Raw genomic sequence first — 12952 nt, forward strand, 5'->3', positions numbered from 1 at the left:
TTAATTAAAAACACTTCTTTTAAGCAAGCATTTAAATTTAAAGTTTAGCTTATGAACAGGGCTCATGTGATAAGTTAATTTGTCAACAAAAAGTCTGTTATATGAAAAAAATTTTTGACATGACAACAAAAAGATACACATAATTTCAACAACTTAAAATTTATAATAAAATTATAATCATTTGGATACTCTGCAACTTGCTTAAGTCTTTAGCATAGTTTTATTGCCTCTAAAACGACACATTCTTCTAAGTTTGTGGTTTTGCTTATTGCCAATTATTATTGTTATTAATTATTATAAAAACTTTTAATATACTAAAGCTATTTAATAATTTATATACATATTATTTATATACATAGCATTTTAAAATATTAATACAATTTAACAAGTTATTTAACATGCTTAAACAACCAAAATGTGTTAACTATGTTTAAGGTATGTATGTTAGCAAATTGAAAAAAATATCAAAAAAGAAAAGAAGGAATCTTATGTGTTATAATACTTAAAAGAAAATGTTAAAAATGTTAAACAAAAATACCTTAGTATATTTTTGAACGTTTTAGAGAACTTTAAAGACAGTTTACTTATTTGCATATTACTTATAAATTATTATATGTTTTGAATAAGTAAACTATATATAAAGTACTCCGAAGCATTCAAAATTCTTGTTTTCAAAGCTGTATTATAATATAATACTCCTTTGAAAACAACTTATTTAACAGAGTTTTATTTTAAGCAAAATAAATTATTTATATTGTGAGATAACTAAATTCTACATAAATTTATTCAAAAATAATCTTTAAAAATCTATCTACTTTAAGGTATGTTATCTAAATAATTGTAATTGAACACGTTATGCTCGCTTTGTTTACTTTATTTGCCATACAGTATGGCAGCCTCAAATTTTAATGTCACGTTGTAGAAAACCATCTATTGATGTTTTGAAAGTATTTTAAAATATCGTGTTGTCATTAAATTTAATTTTAAACTGTGTTAAAAGTTGTTTAGACTTATTCATTAGCAAAATTTATTAATAGAATCAACATTTGTTATATGAAAAGATTTCCTAATAATTTATTTCTTAAAACAATCTTATACTTAACATAATATTTTGTTGGTTTTTCACAATTTTTTATTTTTTTATTATTTTGTTGTATTATTATGTTGTATTTTTAATAAATTTATAAACAATTTATAAATAGATTTAATTTTAAATATTTCATTTACAAGTAAAATTTATGTTATCGTAATTTATGTTCATAAATGTTTTACGTCTTTAAACAATCATTATATTTAATTTTTTTATTTTATTTGAAGCCTTCGCAGAAACTAAAATTTTTTAGAAAAGAGCAGTAATTAAATGTTTTTCATAATTTAACAATTTTTTTATTGCATTTAAATCGCTAAAACATCAAAACAGCTGTGGCCAAATTGTAAAGGAAAAAAAAAATAAATTGCAGTCAGTTACAGTGTGCAATCACAAATGATTCCTGTCCAAGTCTGGTAACAAATAAAATTTTAACAAATCAAAATTTTCTGGTAACAAATAAAGTTTTAATAAACTTAAATATATTTTTTTAAATCAGAACTAAATTGAATACTTTTTAATCAAAATAAAATTATATCTTTTTTTATAAGAATAAAATTGTATATTTTTATTAAATTAATTTTAAAAGAAGTCATATATATATATTTTTTAAATAGTAAATTATATTATTATGAAATTAAGCTAATTTCATAATTATATAATTTATTTCTGATAAAAAGTATATGACTTCTTTATAATATTAAAATCTTGAAATCTAAAAAATATTAAAGCAATAAAATCAATCAATACAATAAAAAAAAAATAGATAAAGATAAAATATCATGATATAAAATAAAGAGACAATAAAATGTAACTTTTTTTTTTAATATGAATTTACTTTTTATTATTAAATATAAATTTAAATAAATTTTTGTTATTGTTATCAAATGTTGTATAAATAATCTTGTGCTTGCAACTTAATAAATAACAGTTTTTTAATACATATATTTCTTTAATGTTTTTAATTTTTTTTTTAGGTTTCGTTCAATAATTTTATATACAAAAAAAAAATTGTTGTTAACTATGAAAAATTTAGTTGTCTCTAAACTAAACATTTTGATAAAATAATTAGCTCAATTAAGTTTTCGTCAATTTATAAGAATAAAATTGTTTTATTTTTTTTGTTTTATTTTCTTTTGTGTTTTTTTCATTAATAAATAGCGTTTATATCTAACATGGTTGTCATTTAAACTTTTGTAACAAATTTTTTTACATATTCGCCATGCAAAAGTAAAAATATATATGTTTTTACATATATATGCATATATATATATGTATATATATATATATATATATATATATATATATATATATATATATATATATATATATATATATATATATATACATATATATATGTATATATATATATATATATATATGTATATATACAAGGTGGTCAGCGGTCCTTGAAAACATGGAAATATCCTGGAATATAATAGGTCCTCGAAAAGTCCTCAGAATATCTCTTTAGCAATAAATCCTGGAAATCCTTGAATTTTTTTCTGAAATAGTTCAATATTTTGTTATATATATATATAGTAATAATAATAATTCATTTATTTCAGACAACAAGTACAATACAAGGTCCATAGTAAAACAAAACAAAAGTCAATTAACAATTCTGTTTAATCCATACGCAGTTAAATTATTACTGGCGCAGGCGACAAGCTGATTTTTAAAACTATGTCTGCAGTTAAGCAGTAAAGTATTGAGAGTAGGCAGGCCCAGCTCCATAAATATATTTTTAGCACTTGAGTACTTGTCATAGCCAAAAAATGTTTTAGCACATTTCTTATAACAAGATTGTAGATTTGAAAAAGTATTTACACTATAGTTAAGCCACAGAGCAGCATTGTACAAACAGAGGCAGTACGCCTTAAATAACTGTTTTTTTGAACCCTTATTGAGCATCTCTTAATCGTCTGTTGAGAATATTCACAACCGGCTAAGGTAAATAGAGGAAAATTGTTATATATATATAATATATATATATATACATATATATATATATATATATATATATATATATATATATATATATATATATATATATATATATATATATATATATATGTGTATATATATATATTATATATATATATATATATATATATATATATATATATATATATATATATATATATATATATATATATATATATATACATGCGTATAAAAGTTCTATATTGAAAAACAAAAAGAAGAATTTGAGAAAATCAAATTTTTATTTAGATTGATTTTTCTTGTATCTTGTCTTATTAATTATTCTAATTTATTACTTTTATACATTATATATTTATTATTGTTAAATAAATATATATAGTTATATTACTTTTATCTTTAATTTAGTTATTAATATATTACTTTTCCTTTTGTTTTTTTTTATGTTATTTTTGATTTTGTTTATAATATATATTTATAATATTAGATAAAATTTCAATTTAATTTTATATTTTATTTTTTGTTAGTTATATATTCTTATTTTTTGTTTGTAATATTACTTATTATTCTATTGTTTTATTATTATAACTACTATTTTATATTAGTTTGTTCATTATTACTGCTTAATTTTTGGCAAATATTAGTATTATTACTATTATAATTGTTGCTATTATAATTACTCTCTAAAATATTGTATCGTTGTTATTTTTCATTGTTATTTTAATTATTTTCTTTTCTTCTCCTTTAAAACTTAACAACTTCAAGCTTTCTTCTGAATTTTGCAAATTTTTTTTTTTATGTTTCTTATTAGTTTTACTATGACCTCTAATTTTCGAGGAGTATGCACTGCATGTAAAAATAAAGTTAGTATAAGTTGCCAAGCAACTCAATGTTATGTATGTTTGTTTTGGATTCATTCAAAACGTAACAGGCTTTATGATCATGGGTAAAATTTAACACATTCAAAACACTCAACATGGTTGTGTGTAATTTCTACTAAAGGTGTCTTTCCATTGACTGATGTATCTTATAATGAATTTAAACTACTCTTCTCTTCAAATAAAATTATTACAACTGATGACTTGCCTTTTTCAACTAAACTCTTTCCAGCATCAGATTTGAATAAAATCTATACTCAATTTAATAAATTTATTAGGTCTCATGCTTCAGTTTCTGATGAGAAAAACTGTTCATCTGTTGATGTAGAATGTCAATATGACATTAAAAAATTTTGTTCTCATAACTATGACATCATAAACTCCATGTCTTTTTTCTATTTAAACATATCCTCTTTACAAAAGCACTTTTAAGATCTGAACATATTATTATCGTTAATTAGTTTAAAATTAGCATTATTGGAATTACAGAAACAAGGTTAAAAAAAGAATCTCCTTCCACACATCCAATTACTATTCAAAGTTATAATTTTAAGCACACACCAACCGAATCTTCTTGTGGTGGAACTTTGTTATAATTATCAAAAAAACTGATTAATAAAAGAAGAGCTGATTTGATCATATACTCACCAAGCTATTTAGAATCTACTTTTGTTGAAATAGTTTTCTCGACAAATCAAATGTTATTATTGATTACATATATAGACACCCTAGCATGGATGTAAACAACTTCTATAATAAAATATCTTTCCTTTTCCAAAAAATATCTAGGGAAAATAAATCTGTCATTCTACTTGGCAATTTTAACATAGATTTGATACAGTCAAACTCTTTGCAACTTCTGAGTTTTTAAAGTTACTTCTTATAATATTCGCCCATTTATTATGCTACCAACGAGAGTTACTGATCATTCTGCTACAGTCATTGCCAATATCTTTTCAAATGTAACCACTAATAAAATTATTTCAGGAAATCTAACAACTTCTTTTTCTGATCACCTACCTCAATTTCTTATTTGTCCTAATTTGAACAAACTATTTATATCACGCAATCATAATTTGTACTGCAGGAATTTTAAAAATTATAACCAAGAATCGTTTAAATTTGAATTATTAAAAGTTGATTGGAATGACATTACCAATAAAAATTATGTCAACTCTAGTTTTGAAGCATTCATTTCTCAAACAACATTGTTGTTAGATTGTTTATGTGCCACTCAGAAAAGTTAGTATTACGAGCTACTAGTGTCAATTTAAGCAATGGATTACTAAAAGAATAATAAAATCAATTCAAATTCGAAATCTTATTCAAGGTAAAAATGTTAAGGATAAAATATCCAACAAATATAATTAAACTAAAAACTCCTGACATTTTGAAATTATCATGTGTCATTCTAGTATATAAAATTGATTCAAAACTCTCATGTACTAACTATATACCAGTTTCAATTCTATCTAACATTAGCAAGCTCATTAAAAACTAATATATTCTAGATTATACTTATTTTTGAGTTCTTTTAACTGTTTAAATGACTTTCAGTTTGAATTTTGATCAAAACACTCTACTTGCCACGCTTTAATAAGTATAACCAAAAAAATATAAGAGGCACTGAATACTGTTCATTTCGTTGGTGGTATTTTTTATCAACTTACAAAAAGCGTTTGATACTGTTAATCACACTATTTTAATTTCTAAACTTAACCATTACGGAATCCGAGGAGTTGCTTGTAATTGGTTTCAATCTTATTTTTCAAATCAGAAGCAGTTTAATACCATTAATGATTACAAATCAAATTCATAATTTGTAGTGTTCCTCAGGTTTCAATTGGCCCTTTATTGTTTTTGATTTATATTAATGATCTAAATAACTCTGTCTACTTTTCATCAGTCCATTTGTTTGTTGATGATACTAATATCTTGCATAATAATAAGTCTCATCATTCCTTGTGTAAGAATAAAAACTTAGATCTCAAAGGTTTATTTCATTGGCTAAATGCAAACTTAATTTCTCTGAACTCCGTAATTAACTTAATCATGCTGATGGCATGCTTTCAATAATTCGCCATTATTTTGATAAAAATACCCTTCAGAATCTGTATTTTATATATATAATAATAATATATATATATATATATATATAATAATATATATATATATATTTATATATATATATAATAATATATATATAAATAATATAATAGAAATATTTATATATATATATAAATATATAAAATATAAACTAGGAAAAGCAACTGGACCTGATAACTTTTGTATGGAATCTTTTATGTATGGTGGAAGTAGATTGCAGTTTTTTATTAGTATTTTTTTTAATTTGTGCATTAAATTCAGTTCTTTACCATCCACGTTTTGTGAGGCCACAATTATTCCATTAGTAAAATCTAAATTGGCTGATTTAACAGATGTGAAAAACTATAGAGCCATAGCTGTGTCCTCTGCTATATCAAAAATTTTTGAGTCTTTTATTGCAGAAAATCAATTTGTACAACATTAATAAAAATGATGATTACCAATTTGGCTTTAAACAAAATCACTCAACAACATCATGCTCAAACTATTTTAAAAAGACTGTGCAGTATTACACATCTAGAGGAAGCCATGTATTTGCTTGCTTCATAGACTTTAATAAAGCATTTGACAGTGTCAATTACTGGCTGTTGTTCAAAAAATTATTAGATACTGGTCTGCCCAAAAAACTTGTTAGTTTACTTGCATTTTGGTACAGTAATCAACAAATGTCTGTTCGATGGCAGAAAACAAAATCAAACAGTTTTAGAATTGGGAATGGGGTTCGTCAAGGAAGTATATTGTCAACACTTCTACTTAACTTTTACATAAAAGATTTGATTTCATCAATATCAAACCTTCGTATCGGATGTAATATAGGTGGTATATTCACGAATGTGTTGGCCTATGCTGATGATATGGTTCTAATTGCGCCTTCTTGGTTTTCTTTTCAGAAACTAATTAGCTTTACAAATAAGGATTCTTCCTTAATTAACATATTCTTTAATACCAAGAAAACTGTATGTATGGTGTTTAATCCAACTCAAAAATCAAAAGTTATATCAAACTCCTTCCCAGAATTATGCGTGTCAGGATGTGAAAATGCTTTATTTGAATCTTTCAAATACCTTGGTCATATAATTAAAAATGACCTTAGCGCTGATCTTGATATAATCAAAGAGTTAAAGGGCCTTTACACACGTACAAATATCTTAATTTGACGCTTTTATTTATGTTCCACCAGAGTGAAGGTTAAACTGTTTAAAGCATATTGCATTTGTTTATATGGTGATCCTTTGTGGCAAAATTATAATGATAAAACAATGGCATGCCTTCAGTATTGCTACAACAAATGTGCTAAAATGTTTTTCGGATACAACAAATATGATAGTACATCTTACATGCTTTTAGAGTTCAGATTACCATCTTTTCATACAATTATCTTAAACTATAGACATGCTTTTCGTAAACAGTTGATGGCTTGTACCTTGGTGAACCACTCTATGAATTCAGTTAATCAAAGTTTAAAATAATACTTTTCTTTTTAAAAAAAAAAAACTGTGGACCTGGCACCTAATTTGTACATGCCTGTTGTCTGAAATATATTTTATTTATTTATTTATTAATATATATATATATATATGTATATATATATATTTATATAAATATATATATATATATATATATTTATATGTATATATATATATATATATATATATATATATATATATATATATATATATATATATATATATATATATATATATATATACATGTAAACATTTAAACATAGACATTTTATAAATATTTATATTTAATCAAACTTATTTAATGAGAAAGTTTACTGTTTTATTAAAAATAAAAAAATTTAAACTTTGATATTTTTGAGCATTCACTAAAATATTATTTATGTTAATAACTGCAAGCATAACATTGTTATGCTTGCATTTTAAATTTATTTTCCTGTCCACAAAACACATCAAATTAGAGGGTAACTAAATTAAGATTTAACTTTTTTTTATGTATATATATGCAATTTAGAATTTATCAAAATGTAAATATATATATATATATATATATATATATATATATATATATATATATATATCATATATATATATATATATATATATATATATATATATATATATTATATATATATATATATATATATATATATATATATATATATATATAATATATATATATATATATATATATATATATATATATTTCCATAACATAGATGCAACTTTTAAATGTTTTTCTCTTTTTTAAGGATCTCAGCTATCTTAACTTAACGACTTTCAAAACAATATAACTTTCTCAACTGTTAGAAATGATTTTGATAGTTGAACCTAGAAATCTGATGTTTAACTATAGAATCATAAACTAAGAGCTAAATTGAATTCAAAAACATTTTCATGTTTCTATAGCAAAGAAAGTCTATAAATTCTATAGCAAAAGTATTCTATAGCAAAGAAATGCAGCATTATTCGATAGTGAGTTTTGATCAAAAATTCTTATTTTTTATTTTGATAAAAAATATGAAAATTTTTATAAATTATTTATTTGTGGTTGTTTATTTATTCTTTTTTTCTAATGTGTGTAAGTTTTATAATTATTTTCATTATTTTATAATATTATTTATTTATGATGGTATTTTTGTTTATTACTTTCTGCCAAGCTGCTATGTATTTTTTACACTATTTAATTTGCACCTAATAAGCCAAACAAACAGGTTTAAGTTGGGAGTTACTAAAAAATAAAGAATAGTGTTTAATAGCTAGAAAATGGTTGACAGAAGACCTTAAAAGTTGAAGATTGTATGAGTTAACAAAAGGAGATGTTGGGAGAGAGTCCTTAAGCTTTGGTGAGCAAAAAAAAAGTTGAGTCCTTGACAAATAGAGTCATTTAGATAAAAGATTTTCAGGAAAATCATTAATTTAGATTAAAAAAAGTACAGGATATATTATATCCCTGTAGTTATTGGAAATGAAGAGGAATGTTGGCTTTCAAAGATAAATAATTCTGCAATCAGAAAGAAATGATTTAATAATTTCAAAAACAATCAGCATGGTACATTTTATCTAAAGCTTTTGATATGTCAGCAAGTCAGCCATAAAACCAGACGATTGAAATCCATATTGATTGTTGGAGAGTAAGATGTTAGATTTGAGTTAAAATGTTAGCTATTGGTTGGTTAAAAACTCAAAGAGCTTATTATAAAAAAGAAAATATATTGAATTATAGTTGGATAATATAGTGTGCTCTAGAGTTCGTAAAAAGTAGATCCACAGAAGCCATTTTTCGGCAGTCAGGAAAACAAGATTCAGTCAAGCACTTAATAATATTTCAGAAAGGATTATAAAGAGTTTTGGAGAAGAATTTTGTATGACAGAAATTTTGTCTAGACCACAACCCTTACAATTTTATTTAAATTAGTAGATTAGGTAGTAGAGTTTACTTAGTAATGACTTAAGCAACGTAAGCCCAAATTATTTGGATGTATAACAATGGGTTAATTGGTTTAATATGAATGACAGAAAAAGGTGTGGTCATTAGATTAAGCAGAAAATTTCTTTACAAATACTTCTGCCTTATCCTGGGGATAGGTTTTAAGAATAGATCTACAAATTAGAGTTAAAATATTAGACTTACCTTTGTTAATCGCCCTGTTGAAGTTTTTCCAAAAGTCTCTAGAACCTAACTTCTGAGATAAGATACAAGATTTTGCACACTGAAAATAATGAAGCTATACATCACACTGCACCTTTTTACATTGATTTCCTGGCTTGCAACTAACAAGAAGAAATAAAAGCTTCTATTGCTGCCTGCCTTTCCAATAGTAATCATTTTTGTTACATCATTTTACGAATTTCTGTCATCAAATCTCATTTTATTAAAGCGAAAAAAAGTTTGGATTTCTTGTTTTGATAAAGAATAAGATTTTTTGTCAAGATTAAGTAGGTACAAGAAAAAAGTTATCATCTGATGCATTTATAACGCAATTCAATAACTTACTTTCTAACGATCAATATCGTTTCTGGTCTTAAGGTTCTACTGCTGATTTCTTAAGTTTTGGTAACTTTAATAATCAACTGCTTTTACTATATCTTATATAAAAAAAAGTAAGAAAGTTCTGGCTCCAAGTATTCAAAAAACCTTTGCTTTTCACATTAACAAAAGTTATCAAAATCTTTTCTCTTCATTTTCAGTATTAAAGTTACGCTAGATAGGCAGCACTCTTCGTTATCCTACCACAAGATTTTATCTTTTAACAGAGAACACCTATAAATACCTCTGAACCTTTCTGACCGTTTTATTAAAGTCATCCTCAAAGAACAACATTCTTCTTCATTTCTTGTAACTTTTGGGTACCTTAGGGATCTATCAGTGGTCCTGTTTGTTTCTTATCTACATTAATGGTATTCTTGATTACCTTACATCTAAAGTGGCTCTACTTGCCGATAACTTAACTTTATACATCTTGACAAAAAGTCTTCTCTTTTCTATTGGTTAAAACAGGCAGCGGATCTTGAATCTGATTTCACTTCTGTATCAGATTGGGGCTTGCAGTTACTTTTTATATTGAAGAATAGGTACCCTCTCGCTGAGTCCTATTTTTCACTGAGTTCTCTTCTTTCTTCTTGAATCATCTTTCACTTCTGACCTCTCTTGAAAACCGTATATATAATCGGTTGCTAAGTTAGTATTTTCTAATGTTGCTTCTCCTTCCATTCTCTACCTCTACAAATCTCTTATTCGCCTTATTAGAACTCTCTTCCATTTTCATGTTATCCTGACTCATACAACATGCAACTTTTCAAGTCATCTGTCAATCGTTTTCTTGCTCTTCAACTCAATTCTTTGTTTTTATGTAACTTCTCACTTAATAGTGGTTGGTTGCAGTCTTGCTGGGAGTGAATCTGAACAAAAAAAACATGTTTCATTGTTGCAGTGTTTCTTTATATTTTCTTGAAACACTAATATGGTGCTCAAATAAGTTTTCGACGTTTCAGCACTGGTTGTTCTTTTATGCAAAACTTTAAATACATTGTTTTCTCTTGAAAAATAAGCAATTTAGAGTTCTCTTTCATTGTTGTGTTTTCTTGATTCATAAAAGATTTTAAGCAATTCTTCTAGTTAACCGTTTTTTTGTTTTCCAATTGTTTTCCTCACTTTTGTAATAATTCTTTATTAAGATGATTTATGATTACCTTATAGTTGTATTTTTTTACTTGCTGTTGACACAAAAAAATGTTTAATGAGTACTTTTCTTATTTAGTGTGTCGATTTCAAAAATAAACTTTTAAATAAGAGCTGTAAAATAACCCTTTTATTATATTTTTATGCAATTCATATAGATATCACTTTCTAAATATTTAATCCTTATTGACCTATTTGTCAGGGAGGGCTAGCTAGTTTTATTTCGTCGTTATGCAAACATTTAACAATGTTATCCTCAAGTTCTAATTAATATATATAGTTACAATCTGACTTGGGCAAGTAGAAGACAAAATGTCTTTTCATCAAAACTCTTTGTGAGATAGAGAAAAATAAGTTTTTACAAGTTATAATATTATAAAAAAGAGTGAAATTAAAAAGTTTGAAAAAAAAAAATACTAAAAAGTTTGATGATAAGTGTAAAGTTTGCAAAAAAGAAAAGCGTTTTTAAAAAAAAAATTACATATCGGAAAAATAATGTTACATATCGGGACATATACGTATCGTAATGAACGGTAAATATAAAAATGAAAGCCTTTATATACTGGTATTATCAGATTTTTAACCTAAAGTTGAATTGTGTTTGGTAATTTTTGTTTTAAAAGCTTTGTTTTAAAATAAGCCATTTTAAGACTTTAGGGGTTATACAAGGGTTTTTGTTTTGTTGCTAAGGCGTTGCTAAGTATCAAACCCATGAATAATGCAATTTTTAAATATTTTATATTATCAAATAATGCAATAGTACAGATGGTTATATCAAATGAAAGAGGATAAAAATCGGAAAAAGATGAGTCCAAAAACTAAATTTCGACATTTTACTCCAAAATCAGTATTTTTTTCAAAATAAACCCGAATGAAAGTTTTATAGAAAGCTGCTAAACCATTTTTAATTTAGCATTAGTATCAGATAGTATCAGATAGTATATATGAAGGAGCTTATTTAACTCTTTATAAACATATATATATGTTCTTAAAAGAACAGAGCAATTATAAATTAGTAGAAAATCACCTAACAAAATTTCTTTACATTTAACATTGTGTTTCATCAAGAAAGACTCATCAGAAGTAATGAGTCTTCATTGATAAAACACAGTGTTAAATAAAAAAAAATTTTGTTAGGTGGTGTTTTACTAATATATATATATATATATATATATATATATATATATATATATATATATATATATATATATATATATATATATATATATATATATATATATATATATATATATATATATATATATATATATATATATATATTTATATATATATATATACAGTATCGGACAAAACGAGTGCAACCAAATAATGCTACTTTAGTTTCTTTATATAAAAGTGCTGCATTTTTTCAATTTAGAGAAATAACTATGTAACTGTTTAGAGACAAAGTTCTTCAAGTTTTATTCATCACAAAATTCATTATTTGTACACGAAAATTAATAAATTAATCAAAAGTATTAAAAAAAAGTTGATTTCCTTCTGGACAAACAAGTGAAACTCGACAAAATGTTGACCAAGCCGTATTTCGCTATCAACATTTCGTGGCGAATCCTTTGTAGTCGATAACAGTCTTGCATCTTCGAGGCATAGATTCGATCAGGTGATCAATGAAACTTTGTGGAATCGCTGCCCAGGCCTTTTGGATTTGTTCAAACAGTTGATCCTTATTACGAACACCTTCACGATTAATTATGCGGTTGACGATCTCCCACAGGTTCTCGATAGGGTTGAGATCCGGAGATTGAGGCTAATCCATCACCGATAGGTGGTT

The sequence above is a fragment of the Hydra vulgaris genome, chromosome 02 (assembly GCF_038396675.1).
Source record: "Hydra vulgaris chromosome 02, alternate assembly HydraT2T_AEP".
Taxonomy (NCBI): Eukaryota; Metazoa; Cnidaria; class Hydrozoa; order Anthoathecata; family Hydridae; genus Hydra; species Hydra vulgaris.